At 38.8% G+C, this 17,971-nt stretch overlaps 1 long non-coding RNA gene across 2 annotated transcripts; it reads left to right on the forward strand.

Annotated features, from left to right (window-relative positions):
• Window positions 1-608: 608 nt before the first annotated feature.
• On the forward strand, window positions 609-13,775 carry LOC142527853 (uncharacterized). Of its 2 annotated transcripts, none has more exons than XR_012815542.1 (3): window positions 609-758; window positions 7,778-8,161; window positions 13,048-13,775. It is a non-coding gene; the product is annotated as an uncharacterized LOC142527853 (long non-coding RNA). The 2 variants fall into 2 exon arrangements; XR_012815541.1 differs by lacking the exon at window positions 609-758 and adding an exon at window positions 5,136-6,071.
• Window positions 13,776-17,971: the final 4,196 nt, after the last annotated feature.

Consider the following 17,971-nt stretch of genomic DNA (forward strand, 5'->3'; position numbering starts at 1 on the left):
TCATCATCACAAGGGGGAGTGTTGAAAAATATATTTAAAATGTGAGTATTGAATATTTGAATGTTGAATATTTGAATGTTGAAAATAAGAGTTGTAAATATTGAAAATTAGTGTGTGATGATGTAGGTAATGATGTATTTTATTTTTGGATTATTTGTAAAGATTTCCTATAAATAGATCTCTCATTTGTGAAGAAAATCACAATTGAGTAGAGAGAAAAATATTATAAAGTGTGTAGTTTGGTAAATTTTGAGAGTTTGAGATTTTTACTTTTTACCATAAATTTTTACTTTTTCACAACATTTTTAAGTATATTTTTCAAGAATTGAGATTTATTGGGTATTTTTACATGCATGATTTTAAGTTTTAACGATGCGTAAATTTTATCGAATCGAGAGACTTTTGAGGCTCGACTAATATTTCAAAACCTTTACAGCACGAAATATTTTTCGGAAGTGCGTTTGAATTTAATGAGCCTGATTTTAAGTTTATTGGGCTTAATTAGTTTTTTAAACCTTTAATTGATAATTTAAGACCCATTATCTATTATTTAATTAATACCCTAAACTAAACCTACACCTACCCTACACCCAAATAATTGAAGCAGCCGACACCCCTTCTCCAACCACTCCATTCTCACGTTTTCAGCAACCCCTTCAGCAGCAAAGGCTTCTGCCATATCCATTTCGTTTCACGAAAATTCTCCGGCTTGATTCCCGACGCTCGTTCTTGGTTTTCTTGCGAAATATATTTACCAGGCATGATTTGTATCATCTTTTATGCATCATACACCCTGCATATGTCGATGAATGTATTTATGTATGTAAAATTCTCGGTCCGTGTGGGTTTGTTCTTCGCTGATGATTCCTGCATGATTATCACGTTTTATTGTTTCTCTTTCATGTTTCACGATCTGTGCAAGGGGCTGCTGTTTTCTTGTTGGTTTAGGGACTGATCTTGATGACAAGAGGCTGCCTTGAGGTGTAGGGTCACGGCTGGGACTGTAGGTTGAAGGGCCGAGAGAGGGGGTGGTCGCGTTTGGTGTGGGTTTTAAGGGATCGCGTGAATGGTTAGAGCCGGCGGTGCAAGAGGCGATCCAAGGCTTAAACCAGGCCGTGTGGGCTCTGAGTCAAGGCTGAGGGTGGCTCGAACACTGCTGGAACCATCGCTGAAACCGATCGAGCATGGGTTAAGACAAGAGGCCGCGAGTTGTGGTCCTTCGAGGCTAGGGAGTGATCGCTTTCTCTAGCGTGCATGGGGCTGGTCTAGGGAGTCTAATAGGTTCCTTAGGGTCCGGTCTAGGTCCTAGATGGCTGGGCTCATGACTGGTGCGAGCCTAGGAGCGCTAGAAGTCGAGTAGTGCGTGGAAGAGTGAGAGATGGGAATAGCTGGAACTGTCCAGCAGCTTTATGGTCCATTCAGAATTGCTTAAGGGCTGAGTCTTGGAGGTTTTAGGCTCTTTCAAATGTTTATAAGATATGGTAAAAATTTGAGAAAAATTTGGTTAAGTTTCGAGTCGATTCGTGTTAAAACCGAGATCCCGGTCCAAGTTTTAAAACGAATCGGTTAAGTTCTGAATTTAGCTCGAGTTTAAGTCTAGGGATGCTTTTAAATATGTTTCGGGACATTTTTAGGAGTTTGGTAAGCTTCGGATCAAAATAATGAGTTTTGGAATTATTCGGGATTTAATCGCCGCACGAAACGTTAATTAAATAATTAATTGAAACGCCTAGTTTTAAGCTTAATAAAATTAGAAAAATTAAGTCCAATTTTTTAAAATTTTGAATTTTATGCTAAGATTTGGTTTAATTCGGGATTAAAACGCATTAATATGTTATATTTAAAGATTAATTTAAAAGTCATCAATTTAAGCCAAATAAAAATATGAGAAAATTAATCTAGGCTTAATTAATTATTTGAGACATGTTAGAGTCAATGGAATTAAGAAAATGTCAAAAACATGAAATTTTACGTCTAGGGGCAAAACGGTAATTTTTGGATTTTAGGGGCAAAATGGTCATTTTACACTCGTGGTGAGATTTTGGTCTTGACAGCGCCCTAATCACAAATTTACCATATTTTAAATTTTTATGCATCATGACCACGATTTTTAAGATATTATGTTAAATACGGTGCATGCTTGTTTTTAAGGAAAAAATTACGTATATGCATGTTTTTATAAAGTGGTGAATATGATGATTATTTTTCAATGATGAAAATTGGTTAAGACTGACGATGTATATGTATACGTTGACATGAGATATGATGAGCTGAGGCCAAGGCTCAGTGGACGGGTAATGCTATCGCTGATGTCCCCGCCGCTGGGTACCACAGTTTTATAGACGGATCCATCGATAGAGCTGAAACGATAGAGCTGATACGAAAGTCACATCTAATGAACTGAATTCAATTAAAAGAAAATGTATACGTTTATGATAACATGAGATGACATGATTTAACACGTATATGCTGATATGATGATACATGATATGATTATTACCATGTTTTGAAAGGACACGTTTACTTATACGATTTTTACTGCAGACACAAAATGTATGTTGATTTTGCTATTTTTCACTGCTGTGTGCTACGTATATGTACTTGTTATTACTGGTACAGGTGTGTTGAGTCTTTAGACTCACTAGGCGTGTGTGATGCATGTGAGCTTGATGCTGAGGAGACTGGAGGTGTTGAACTCTGAGTAGGCAGACCTGGTGCGGTAACACGACCCGAGGACCGCATGTTTTCCGCATTATGATTCACGAGTTTTGAGAGTATACGAACATTTTGCTAGTTTGATGATTTTAAGATTTTTATACATTTATGTTTACGTATGATTTTGGTCGAGTTTGATATTTTAAATTGCACTATTTTTATTGGTAAATAAATAAGATTGTTTTAAATGTTATTTTGTAGTAATGATCCTTTAAAAAAATTTGGTTATTTTAAACTACACTATTTTTATTCCTAAATAAATACGATTATTTTAAATGTTATTTTGTAGTAATGATCCTTTAAAAAAATAAAAAAAATATTTTTGCACTTTTAAATCGAGTAGAAATTATAGTTGATATCAGAGCAAGGGTCTTTGATATCAGAGCAAGGGTCCTGTATAGGGTTGTGCCACCGTCAGCTTCAAGTCTGTAAGCTTTTGTGATTTAAATATTTTAAATGATTTACTCTTATCACCTGTATGCTAACATGATTTACGCTTTATGACGATCTATGGTATATGTTTAACTGCTTTTAAAAAAAAAGCAGATTAAATTACATGTTGGTTACGTTTGGAATTGGACGTGTCTAAGAATTCGAGTGTTGGGCTTTAGGAGAGCTTGTTAATGATTTCACTATATTGATTTTTAGATCAGTAGTATTGATGTCCTCCTTATGGGTCATAAGTTAATCTTGAAAATTATGAATGTTTTTGAGACTTGTAAAATTTCTAAGAAATTACTGATAGTTCGAGGTTGCTAGTTGAATTAATTTTTTAGGATTCCATGTAAGGATTAATGATTCGAAGACTACGACAATCTTTGGAAGTATAAAAACGTAGAATTTATTTAGAAGGGCATGCTCTACCTAGTTGGACTTAAGGATTGAATTGCATGAATTGAGGATTTTAAGGACCAAATTGTAATGACCAATAATTTGAGGACCTAAGTGCAAAAATAAAATTCTAAGGGACTATTTTCGAATTTATCGAATTTTGGGATTCAAAAAATGTAATTTTCGAGAATTGTAAAGCCAAATTGCAAATTTCGAAATTTTTGAGGATTAAAATTCGAATTTTGAGGAACACTTGGGTAAAATCAGTAATTTTTCGAGGTTATGAGAATTGATTTTGGGTTTAAATAAGCTTAAAATTATTGAAATTTATGTTACGAGAAACCTATAAAATGGAATTAGGAACGCCAAGAACTCATAGTTAATTGTTGGATTCTTGAGATTAAAGACAAATCGAATAATATTCGAGGAAAGTAAGAACTGATTTTGCAATTTTTAAGAAATTTGGGGGATTTGTTTAGCAGTAAGTGCGAATCGAATGGTTTAAATGACCGGAATTTTTTATGATTTAGATTTGAAAGGATATTTGGAACTTTGAGATATCTCGGTTATAATGTTATAAGAAATGGTAATCAAGGACATTGTAGGATGAAATATTCTTGGGCTTGAAAATTTAGGTGTTAATGAAATACTGTTGTGAAAAATTAAAAATTTAAAGTGATGACAATTTAAGGTGAAGTTTATTATTTAGTTAAGTTATATGAGTAGACATGGAGCTAACAAAATTTTGGGAACTTAAGTTTGATGTATCATAATTTTTAATCGTGATCTTAAGAGTTAAAATTATACTTTTGTTGCAATTTAATTTTTCTAGAAAGTTGGGTGTGATTGATGGTTAAGATATTTGATAAATGCATGTAAGAGGTGAGGTAGACACCTTGTCTTGAGGAATTTTGAAAGTCATTAAGAAATTTGGGGCTAAGCGAATATGTGTATTGGAATTATTTTATCCAAAGCTATTTGGATTAGATACGTTTGAATTTCAAATTTATGGGATATTTGTTCATACGGAAATTTTGGGTGAAATAAAAACAAAAGAGAATTAGTGTGTTCAACATAAGTTATCAATGAATGAATATTAAGATTTTTATCGAGTAAGAAATCTAAAAGTTTGATATGGGGATTCTAGAACTATATGGGTTATAAGTGAAGTTGATTTATTAAAGTTAGTCTAATGCTACCATGTGATAACTTATTAAGTTTTATACGCTAATTTTAATTAAGTATTAGGGATACGTAAGAATGCGACATTCGTTTCAAGGAGGAAAGTCTAAGAGTCTTACGCCTCAACTATATTGTAATTTGGAAAAGAATAATTTAAGCATGCAACTGATGCGAGAAGGGTTTTACTAATTAGGTAGAAGATCATTATTGTAAAATTGGGTTTTATGGATTAACGTTATTCGAGGTTTAAGATTTGAAACAATTTTACATCCGGAATGTACTTGTAAATAGTAAGTTACGTAAGTTTAGGTGCCGTAAGATAAAGATTCGATTCAAGGATCTTAGGCTAATATTATTATGGGGTTGAGATAATGTTTAACTTTTAAGTGTATTACCGAGGATTGAACTGCATAAATGCTAATATAATAGGTCAATGAACATCCTGGGTATAGTATAAGAAAGTAAGACGCAATAAAATTTGGACTGCCAATTCTAATATTGGGAAGTTTTTTTAAAAAATTTGAAATTTGAGGTTATAGAAAAATGAAACTAGGTTACCATGAGTCGTTATAAGTTGAGTTTCACAAACGAGGATTTAGAAAGTAGAGTTTATTAGTGTAGAGCCCAAAATCAGTACACGTAAAACCCATTATTTATTTAATTGTTAAGTCATTTATTTAAATTTAAAATGATTTTTAGTGATGCATGATTTATTAAAATACATTATTTTAATTTATTTACGTCTATGTGATGCACGTTAAAATGTGTTTCGAGTTTCATGTTTCAGGCGATTATTCGAGGCAAGGATAGATGAATAAAGACCGGTGACGAGTTTGGCAATTTTTTTACGCGGTATTTTTATTTTAAGTTGAGGTTGGGGCATTTTAAATAATTTGTTAAGTTTCAGCATTTTAAAAAGCCTAAATTATGTATTTAGTGATTTTAGAATTTTTAAAGCTTTTAAGGTTAACATGGTGTATTTTATTTTTTAGTTAGGGGATTAACTTTTAAATAACATTTGTAAATTTTCATTAAGCAAATTATATTCCCTTAATTAGACACACACACACGCTTTCACACAAAAATGCACACACCCACACACTTTTACACACACTACTACCGATTAACACACACACACTTTCATTCAGTTTTTTTTTCTTCATAATTTTTGAGAGCAAAACACTTAGGGTTCTTGAGTAGAGAGCAGCCGCCACTCCCCATTTTCTTTCTAGCGAGATTTCGTCATTTTTACTGCAAGATTTTAGTGCCACAATCTTCCCAGATCAAGCCTCGCTCCGTCTCCGCTTCGGTATCGTCGTATCGCGAGTTTTTCATATCAAAAGGCACGTATATTCTGTTATTTCTGCATCGATCATAGCATAGTATGTGTTGCGTTGTGTTTATGCGTAAAAATACACTGTGTGATGTGCAAAGTTTGAGTGGAAATTATTTAGATCGCATTTTGAACGTTTCTGGATCTGAAAATCTCGTTTTTGCTGTTCTTTTAAAAAACTGTGATTTTTCGATCGCGATTTTGAGAAAAGTTTCAACATAAAAATCGTAGAACTTTTTGATACCTTCGATTTTATTTAAAATTCGAAGTATTTTGAAAAAAATTGAGTGAGTTATGGTGATTTTCGTGGGACTGCTCAAACTGCGTTTTCTGAAAATTATGATATTGATGCGTTCTTGAAGTTTATGGTTGCAGGCTTCGTTGGGGATTGACGGGTGATCGCTGCTGCGTTTGGGTATGTGGTTAATGATGTTGGGAAGGTCATCGACGTTTTGTTTCGCGTCGTTAGGCACTTGGGAGAGCGAGTAGTCGTGAAAACTATTTTGGTTTAAAAAATGAGTTTATGGGTGTATTGCGTTACGTGTGGTGCGTCGTTTCTTTGAGAACGTTCAATGCGTTTTTGTGGAGTCGAGTGGGTGTCTTAGTATCCTAGGATGGGTCTCGAGGCGTTGTTCACTGTCGGTGTAATCGAATTTGGGGAGAATAAGTTTCTAAATTGCGGAGTAAAGTACACTCGGCGCCCGAGCGGTAATTTCTTACCGCCCGAGCTCCACCTTCACTGTCGGGAGTTTTATTTTTGTAAGCTCGGCGCCCGATCGATAATTTCTTACTGCCCGAGCGCTACCATTTCTGTCCGAGAGTAGTGTCCAGTAGACCTGGCGCTCGAGCGGTAATATATTACCGCCCGAGCGCGGCCCATTCTGTGAGGGTGTTTTGTTTTCCATTTCTTTTCAAGTTCTAATAGTAAGTTCATGTCTTTTATTGTTGGGAATGTTCACACAACACTTTAGGTATTGTTCGGGGTTCGATGTCATGGTTAGTATGAGTAAACGAGGTCAAGTCCCGAGTGATCTAGAATGTCATAAGCTATTCATGCACTTCGGTGGTGAGCTCGAGTACCTACGTCTAAGTTATGCAAGTTAAGTGTTGAATTCATGTTAGTATGTTGCAGCAGCGGCTCCAAGCAAAATCCAACGAATCCCTCAACGCCAAGTAAGTATGTTCGACGTGCAAAGAAAATATTTTAAGTTTTTTAGGTATGCTAAATGTCTTGTGACCAATTTATGTATGGGATTGGAAAGCGGTAAAGCATGACCAAGGACCAATCCACCCCGTTAAATCATGAACGGGTTTAGATCAGGATTGAAAAAGCGTTAAAGCATGAACGGGGACCAATCCACCCGATAAAGCATGAACGGGGATCTCATGTATGTGGCAGTGGATTCGTCCCTGTCAGCCCAGTAGTGTGGTTTAGTCTGATCAGGCGATTATGTTATGGGTCACTTGCTTTGAAGCATGCCTCTACGAAAAATGATGAAGTTTAAGTATGTACATGTATGCAAGCACGTTTAAGAAAAGTTTCATGTTATGGCACGTCTATGTATGTATGTACGTATGTTCAAGTTTATTTATGCAAGTTCAAGTTCCCGTATGTATGTTCTAATTTAAAGCTGCATGTGATTTTATTACGTATTACTCGTTACTTCCAGTTTATACGTGTTGAGTCTTTAGACTCACTAGACTTGATCGATGCAGGTGAGCATGATTTTGAGGAGACTAGGGGTGGGAACCAAGGAGTTGGCTTGGACTGAGAAGGAGGCTAGACCCGAGTACCGCCCAAGTTTTTATGTTTTTATGAAATGTCCAATACTCTGATCTCACGCTACTGGTTATGATATTTAAAACAAATACTTTTGTTAAACTTTATTTTTAGATCTTTTTTTGCAACAACTTTTGGGACGTACGGTTTACGTTATTGAATTTGAATGTTGATTACTTATTTAAGAAAATTTTTAATTTTTCCGCAAATTTTAAGTAGTAAAAGTACGGTACGTTACAGTTGGTATCAGAGCGAGGTTCTTGTAAAGGGTTATGCCTACGGCTAGTCGCAAGAAGCTCACGAAGTCACACCTCAAGTCTGTAAGTTTTAAGGTTTTAAATTTATGTTATGTAGTAAGCATGAAGTTCTGATTTCAGCATGTCCATGTTTTAAGTTCAATTTACGTGCATCTTATATTATTGATATCATGTTCATGCATGTGGGGTTTACGTGTTGGGTAATTGTTGGAACAGTATGCCTCATAGACGTTTGATTAACCGGGAAGCTAGGGATGAGGATAGAGAGGCTCGAGAGGAGGGGAGAGACGCTCCTCCTCCTCCACCGCCAGATATGCTGGCACAGATGCTTGCAGGTATGACGCAGTTCTTCGCACAGTTTGCGGGGAACCAGGCTGCGGCAAATACAGAAGCGAGGCCCAGACCAGAAGCAGTATACGAGAGGTTCAGGAGAATGAACCCAAAGGAGTTTTCGGGGACCACTGACCCGATGATAGCAGAGGGATGGATTAAGTCCATCGAGGTAATCTTCGATTTTATGGAACTGACAGATGCAGATAGAGTCAGGTGTGCCACATTCCTTCTGGCAGGGGACGCCAGACTGTGGTGTGAAAGTGCATTAGTGTCAGTTAACTTGCAAACACTGACGTGGAATGGATTTAAGGAGGTCTTTTACTCCAAGTACTTCACTGAGGAAGTACGCTCTCGCCTAACCAGGGAGTTCATGACATTGCGTCAGGGGGATAGCAGCGTTGCGGAGTTTGTAAGGTAGTTTGAGAGGGGGTGTCACTTTGTGCCCCCGATAGCAAATGATGGCCAGGGGAAGCTGAGGCATTTCATGGATGGGTTGCGGCCGATCTTGCGCCGTGACGTCCGAGTTGCTGGTCCTACTACCTACACGGTTGCCGTGTCAAGAGCTTTGGCGGCAGAGCAGGACCAGAGGGATATTGAAGCTGACAGGCAGGGCAAGAGGCCCTATCAGGCTCCACAACAGCAGCAGCAACGAACTTAGTTTAAGAGGCAGTTCCAGGGGCAACCAGGGAAGAGGTCATATCAGGGACCGCCAAAGGGCAAGGGTCCCATGCCACAGCAGAAGGCGCCACAGAGACCGGGAGAACACCCGGTGTGCCCGAAGTGCAACCGCTAGCACCCGGGACAGTGCTTGTACGGGTCAGGCAAATGTTTTAATTGCGGAGCAAGTCACCACATGCTGAAGGAGTGCCCACAGTGGAGGCAGCCGACCCAGGGCAGAGTGTTCGCCATGCATGCACAAGAGGCGAACCCAGACACGACATTGTTGACTGGTAAATTATTTAATTCAGTACAGTATTAAATTTCACCTTGCATGTTCGTTTTGATTTGGGACTATTGGGATGCTAGTTGGCATTTTGGTGTCTCTTGTTGCATGAGGTTAATATTAGAATTTTTGAGAGATAAGTTTTGTGTTATGCTAACGCCTCTCAGAAAATATTTTTTCATTAAGAGATTAGCTACTAAGGACTTGATAGATTCCGGGGCCACTCATTCATTCATCTCGGAGACGTTGCTAACCACTTAGATATCAAGACCATCGGCCTTGACGTGAATTATTCCGTGACAGTCCCGTCAGGGGAAGAGTTATCAGCTACTAGCGTGGTCAGAGACATTGATCTTGAACTGCAGAGCCACCTAGTATATGCCGACCTGATAGTATTGCCGATGCCAGAATTCGATATTATTTTGGGTATGGACTGGCTGACGAAGAACCGAGTCCTGATTGACTTTCAGAAGAGGTCGGTATTGGTTAGACCGTTGGGTATGGAGCAGTTTCTTTTTGAACCAGCCAGATGAAGAAGTTTCTCTCGCGTGATCTCTTGCATGCAGGCGCGGAAACTTATTTCCAAGGGGTGTCAGGCTTTCTTAGCCAGCATAATTTCAACACCTGACATACCCACTCCGTCATTATCAGATGTGCCAGTAGTCAGAGACTTCCCAAACGTCTTTCCTGACGACGTCACAGGTCTTCCACCAGAGAAAGAGGTGGAGTTTGCAATCGATCTTATGCCAGGCACCGTGCCAATCTCCAAGGCACCGTACCATTTAGCTCTAGCCGAGATGCTTGAACTCAAACAGCAGATTCAGAAGCTCCTTGACAAGGAATTCATTCTCCCTAGTTTCTCACCGTGGGGCGCACCAGTATTCTTCGTAAAGAAGAAGATGGGAGCATGAGGCAGTGTATCGATTACCGAGAATTGAACAAGGTAACGATCAAGAACAAATACCCACTTCCAAGGATCGAGGACTTGTTCGATCAGTTGCAAGGAGCCACAGTGTTCTCTAAGATAGATCTTAGATCGGGGTACCACCAACTGAAGGTGAAAGATGCAGATGTTCATAAGACAGCCTTCAGGACCAGGTATGGGCATTACGAGTTCTTAGTGATGCAGTTTGGACTGACGAATGCTCCAGCAATTTTCATGGACCTCATGAACCGAGTATTTCAGCCCTACTTAGATCAGTTCGTCATAGTGTTTATTGACGACATTCTTATATACTCTAAGAGCCAAGAGGAGCACAGTCAGCACTTGAGTACAGTTCTATAGACCTTGCAAGGTCGCAAGTTATTTGCGAAGTTTAGTAAGTGTGACTTCTGGTTGGAGAAGGTAGCCTTTTTGGGTCACATAGTGTCTAGCAGTGGTATTGAGGTGGATCCAGCTAAGTTAGCAGCAGTCTAGGAATGGGTTGAGCCAAAGAATGCATCAGAGATCCGCAGTTTTCTAGGTTTAGCCGGTTACTACCGTAAGTTTATTCAGGGGTTTTCGTCGATAGCAGTGCCACTCACTTCACTGACCAAGAAGAATGCCAAGTTCGTATGGAGTGATGATTGTCAGAAGAGCTACGATGCATTGAAGCAAGCTCTTATTTCAGCGCCAGTGTTAGCCATGCCAACAGGACAAGGAGATTTTGTGCTATACATCGATGCATCTAAGCTCGGGTTAGGCGCAGTGTTGATGCAGCACGGTCGGGTGATAGATTATGCTTCTAGATAGTTGAAGGTGCATGAGAAAAACTACCAGACTCATGATCTTGAGTTAGCCGCCATTGTCTTTGCATTGAAGATTTGGAGACACTACTTGTACGGCGAGAAATGCCAGATATTTACTGAGCACAAGAGTCTCAAGTATTTCTTCACGCATAAAGAGCTGAACATGAGACAGAGACGGTGGGGTTGCAGTCATAGCACAGTTGTCAGTACAGAGACGTCTTCAGTCTGAGATTCAAAGTTTTGGTTTAGAGGTTTACCATAAGGGCAGAGCTCCTAGGCTGTCTAATCTGACAGTCAAGTCTGATTTGCTAGCCCGAATCCGTAGAGGACAGACTTCAGATGAGCAGTTGCAGAAATGGAGACTGAAAGATGAAGCCAAGGGTAATGTACTCTACAAAGTTTCAGATGGTATTGTGAGGTACAGAGGTATAATGTGGGTGCCTAGTGTTGACTCGATCAGAGAAGATATTTTGTCAGAGGCACATACATCTCCGTATTCCATTCACCCAGGAGGGACCAAAATGTACAAGGATTTGCAAATCCTGTATTGGTGGTCAGGTATGAAGAGAGACGTCCGCCGATACGTGTCAGAATGTCTCACTTGTCAACAAGTGAAAGCGGAACATCAGAGGCCAGCAGGAATGCTTAAGCCACTCCCCATCCCAGAGTGGAAATGGGAGAATATTACAATGGACTTTGTGGTTGGTTTGCCGAGGTCAGTCAGATGGTTCAATGCCATTTGGTTTATAGTGGACCGACTCACCAAGTCAGCACATTTCCTACCAGTGAAGATGACTTTCTCCATGATGCAGTATGCGGAGCTCTATATCAGGGAGATAGTTCGATTGCACGGAATCCCAATTTCTTTTGTGTTCGACAGGGACCCAAGGTTTACATCGTCTTTTTGGAAGAGTTTGCATGCAACCATGGGGACGAAGTTGCTATTCAGTACAGCTTTTCACCCTCAGACAGATGGCCAGTCTGAGCGAGTGATTCAGATTTTGGAGGATTTATTGCGAGCATGTATATCGATTTCCAATGGAGTTGGGAATCAAAACTACCTCTAGTGGAGTTTACCTACAACAACAGTTTTCAAGCATCTATAGGTATGGCTCCCTACGAGGTATTGTATGGGAGAAAGTGCAGATCGCCAATTCATTGGGATGAAGTCGGAGAGAGAGAAGAACTTGGTCCAGAGATAGTTCAGCAGACTGCAGATGTGGTGGTCAAGATCCGAGACAGGATGAAGACCGCACAGAGTCGTCAAAAGAGCTATGCTGATAAGAGGAGGAGAGATATAGAGTTTTCCGTAGGTGATCATGTTTTCGTGAAGATAGCACCCATGAAGGGTGTTATGAGATTTGGGAAGAGAGGCAAGCTCAGTCCGATGATTATTAGGACCGTTTGAAATTCTTGACAGAGTTGGGACACTAGCGTATCGTTTAGCCTTGCCGCCGAATCTTGCCGGGGTACACAATGTGTTCCACGTCTCAATGCTGAGGAAGTACCTAGCTAATCCTTCGCATGTTTTGAGCTACGAGCCGTTGCAGTTGGCTCCAGATCTGTCCTATGAGGAAAGACCGGTCCAAATCCTAGACAGACAGGAGCGCAGACTTCGGAACAAAGTGACCAATTTGGTCAAAGTCCGGTGGCTGAATCAAGCAGTGGAGGAAGCCACTTGGGAGACCGAGGCAGATATGAGAATCCGCTACCCAGAGTTATTTGGTAAGATTTAATTTCGAGGAAGAAATTTATATAAGTGGGGGAGGAACTGTAGAGCCCAAAAATCAGTACACGTAAAACCCATGTATTTATTTAATTGTTAAATCATTTATTTAATTTAAAATGATTTTTAGTGATGCATCATTTATTAAAATACATTATTTTAATTTATTTACGTCTATCTGATGCACAGTTAAAATGTGTTTCGAGTTTCATGTTTCAGGCGATTATTCGAGACGGGATCGATGAATAAAGACCGGTGACGAGTTTGGCAATTTCTTTTTTTATGCGGTATTTTTATTTTAAGTTGAGGTTGGAGCATTTTAAATAATTTGTTAAGTTTCAGCATTTTAAAAAGCCTAAATTATGTATTTAGTGATTTTAGAATTTTTAAAGCTTTTAAGGTTAACATGGTTTATTTTATTTTGTAGATGGGGGATTAACTTTTAAATAACATTTTTTAAATTTTCATTAAGCAAATTATATTCCCCTAATTAGACACTCATACACGCTTTAACACAAAAACGTACACACCCACAGACTTTTACACACACTACTACCGATTAACACACACACACTTTCATTCATTTTTTTTTTCATAATTTTTGAGAGCAAAACACTTAGGGTTCTTGAGTAGAGAGCAGCCGCCACTCCCCTTTTTCTTTCCAGCAAGATTTCGTCATTTTACTGCAAGATTTTAGTGCCACAATCTTCCTGGATCAAGCCTCGCTCCGTCTCCGCTTCGGTATCGCCGTATCGCGAGTTTTTCATATCAAAAGGCATGTATATTCTGTTATTTCTACATCGATCATGTCATAGTATGCGTTGTGTTGTGTTTATGCTTAAAAATACATGTGTGATGTGCAAAGTTTGAGCAGAAATTGTTTAGATCGCATTTTTTTGAACGTTTCTGGATCTGAAAATCTCGTTTTTGCTGTTCTTTTAAAAAACTGCGATTTTTCGATCGCAATTTTGAGAAAAATTTCAACTTGAAAATCGTAGAAATTTTCGATACCTTTGGTTTTATATAAAATTCTAAGTATTTGGATAAAAATTGAGTGAGATATTATGGTGATTTTCGTGGGACTACTCAAACTGCGTTTTCTGAAAATTATGCGTTCTTGAAGTTTTATGGTTGCAGGCTTCGTTGGGGATTGACGGGTGATCGCTGCTGCATTTGGGTATGTGGTTAATGATGTTGGGAAGGTCATTGACGTTTTGTTTCGCGTCGTTAGGCACTTGGGAGAGCGAGTAGTCGTGAAAACTATTTTGGTGTTAAAATTGAGTTTATGGGTGTATTGCGTTACGTGTGGTGCGTCGTTTCTTTGAGAACGTTCGGGGCGTTTTTGTGGAGTCGAGTCGGTGTCTTAGTGTCCTAGGATGGGTCTCGAGGCGTTGTTCATTGTCGGTGTAATCGAATTTGGGGAGAATAAGCTTCTAAATCGTGGAGTACAGTACACTCGGCGCCCGAGCGGTAATTTCTTACTGCCCGAGCGCCACCTTCACTGTCGGGAGTTTTATTTTTGTAAGCTCGACGCCCGAGCGGTAATTTCTTACCGCCCGAGTGCCATCCTTTCTGTCCAAGAGTAGTGTCCAGTAGACCTGGCGCTCGAGCGGTAATATATTACCGCCCGAGCGCGGCCCATTCTGTGAGGGTGTTTTGTTTTCCACTTCTTTTCAAGTTCTAATAGTAAGTTCATGTCTTTTATTGTGGGCAATGTTCACACAATACTTTAGGTATTGTTCGGGGTTCGATGTCATGGTTAGTATGAGTAAACGAGGTCAAGTTCCGAGTGATCTAGAATGTCATAAGCTATTCATGCACTTCGGTGGTGAGCTCGAGTACCTACGTCTAATTTATGCAAGTTAAGTGTTGAATTAATGTTAGTATGTTGCAGCAGCGGCTCCAAGCGAAATCCAACGAATCCCTAAACACCAAGTAAGTATGTTCGACGTGCAAAGAAAATATTTTAAGTTTTTGAGGTATGCTAAATGTCTTGTGACCAATTTATGTATGGGATTGGAAAGCGGTAAAGCATGACCAGAGACCAATCCACCCCGTTAAATCATGAACAGGTTTAGATCAGGATTGGAAAGTGTTAAAGCATGAACGAGGACCAATCCACGCGTTAAAGCATGAACGGGGATCTCATGTATGTGGCAGTGGATTCGTCCCTGTCAGCCCAGTACCGTGGTTTAGTCTGATCAGGCAATTATGTTATGGATCACTTGCTTTGAAACATGCCTCTACGCAAAATAATGAAGTTTAAGTATGTTCAAGTATGTACAAGTATGCAAGAACGTTTAAGAAAAGTTTCATGTTATGGCACGTCTATGTATGTATGTACGTATGTTCAAGTTTATTTATGCAAGTTCAAGTTCCCGTATATATGTTCTAATTTAAAGCTGCATGTGATTTTATTACGTATTACTTGTTACTTCTAGTTTATACGTGTTGAGTCTTTAGACTCACTAGACTTGATCGATGCAGGTGAGCATGATTTTGAGGAGACTAGGGGTGGGGACCAAGGAGCTAGCTTGGACTGAGCAGGAGGCTAGACCCGAGGACCGCCCAAGTTTTTAAGTTTTTATGAAATGTCAAATACTCTGATCTCACGCTACTGGTTATGAGATTTCAAACAAATACTTTTGTCAAACTTTATTTTTAGATCTTTTGTTGCAACTACTTTTGGGACATACGGTTTACGTTATTGAATTTGAATGTTGATTACTCTTATTTAAGAAAATTTTTAATTTTTCCGCAAATTTTAAGTAGTAAAAGTACGGTACGTTACAATTAGGATTGAAGAGACATAAGGACATCTTAAGATTTATTATTTTATCAGAGTAGCGCCGCGGAAGCGTAGACTATTGGGATACTAGAACTAATTCTAAACTTTGGGATTATCAAGGATAAGCAATTTCGGGGACGAAATTCAATTTAGGGGGGTGAGATTGTAACATCCCGAAAAATTGAAGGTTCACATAAACCACATCCATGCTAGTTATTAAATTTCGTTGCTATTTTATTAAATTGTTTTAAAGCATTAAATGCATGTTTATTTCATTAATTTGTGTTTTAATTCATGAGTTATTTAAAGTTCATGCATAATTATCGCATAATAGAATTTATTTCATGAAATTTTAAAGATTCATGCATTAAAGATTTTTATGTTGCATTTCGCGCTCGAACGAGGAACGGGGACCGGAGAATTTTTAGAAAAATTATTTCAAGTACATGATTTATTTTTATTAATTAATATAAGATGTTTTTAAGTGTATTTTTCAAGAATTGTGATTTATTGGGTATTTTTACCCGCAGTATTTTAGTTTTTAACGGTGCGTAAATTTTATCGAATCATGAGACTTTTTGAGGGCTCGATTAATATTTTCAAAAACTTTCCAATACGAAATATTTTTCGGGAGTGTGTTTAAATTTAATGGACCTAATTTTAAGTTTATTGGACTTAATTAGCTTTTTAAACCTTTAATTGATAATTTAAGACCCATTATCTATTATTTAACTATTTAATTAATACCCTAAACTAAACCTACACCTACCCTACAACCAAATAATTGAAGCCGACACCCCTTCTCCAACCACTCCATTCTCACGTTTTCAGCAACCCCTTCAGCAGCAAGGCTATGGCCATATCCATTTCCTTTCAAGAAAGTTCTCTGGATTGATTCCCAACGCTCGTTCTTCGGTTTTCTTGCAAAATATATTTTACCGGGCATGCTTTGTATCATCTTTTACGCATCATACACGCTGTATATGTTGGTGAATGTATTTATGTATGTAAAATTCTCCGTCTGTGTGGGTGTGTTCTTCGCTGATGATTCCTGCATGATTATCATGTTTTATTGTTGCTCTTTCGCGTTTCACGATCTGTGCAAGGGGCTGCTGTTTTCTTGTTGGTTTAGGACTGATCTTGATGACAAGAGGCTGCCTTGAGGTGTAGGGTCACGGCTGGGACTGTTGGTTGAAGGGCCGAGAGAGGGGGTGGTCGCGTTTGGTGTGGGTTTTAAGGGATCGCGTTAATGGTTGGAGCCGGCGGTGCAAGAGGCGATCCAAGGCTTAAACCAGGCCGTGTGGGCTCTGAGTCAAGGCTGAGGGTGGCTCGAACACTGCTGGAACCATCGCTGAAACCGATCGAGCATGGGTTAAGACAAGAGGCCGCGAGTTGTGGTCCTTCGAGGCTAGGGAGTGATCGCTTTCTATAGCATGCATGGGGCTGGTCCCGGGGGTCTGGTAGGTTCCTTAGGGTCCGGTCTAGGTCCTAGATGGCTGGGCTCGTGACTGGTGCGAGCTGGTGCGAGCCTAGGAGCACTAGAAGTCGAGTAGTGCATGGAAGAGTGAGTGAGAGATGGGAATAGCTGGAACTGTCCAGCAGCTTTATGGTCCATTCAGAATTGCTTAAGGGCGGAGGCTTGGTAGTTTTAGGCTTTTTTAAGTGTTTATAAGATATGGTAAAAATTTGGGAAAAATTCGGTTATGTTTCGAGTCGATTCGGGTTAAAACCGAGATCCGGGTCCAAGTTTTAAAACGAATCGGTTAAGTTCTGAATTTGGCTCGAATTTACATCTACATATGCTTTTAAATATGTTTTGGGACATTTTTAGGAGCTTGGTAAGCTTCGAATCAAAATAATGAGTTTTGGAATTATTCGGGATTTAATCGCCGCACGAAATTTTAATTAAAGAATTAATTGAATGCCTAGATTTAAGCTTAATAAAATTATGGAAAATTATATTTAAGCTCAAATAATTATTTGAAGTCTAAGTTTTTAATTTGGGAATTTTATGCTAAGATTTGGTTTAATTCGGGATTAAAAAGCATTAATATGTTATATTTAAAGATTAATTTAAAAGTCATCAATTTATGCCAAATAAAAATATGAAAAAAATTCATGTAGGCTTAATTAATTATTTGGGACATGTTAAAGTCAATGAAATTAGGAAAATGTCAAAAACGTGAAATTTTACGTATTGGGGAAAAAGAGTAAATTTTGGGTTTCCAGGGACAAAGTGGTCATTTTGCACCGGGGGTGAGATTTTGGTCCTGGCAGCGCCCTAATCACAAATTTACCAGATTTTAAATGTTTATGCATCATGACCACGATTTTTAAGATAGTATGTTAAATACG

The sequence above is a fragment of the Primulina tabacum genome, chromosome 15 (assembly GCF_025594145.1).
Source record: "Primulina tabacum isolate GXHZ01 chromosome 15, ASM2559414v2, whole genome shotgun sequence".
Lineage (NCBI taxonomy): Eukaryota > Viridiplantae > Streptophyta > Magnoliopsida > Lamiales > Gesneriaceae > Primulina > Primulina tabacum.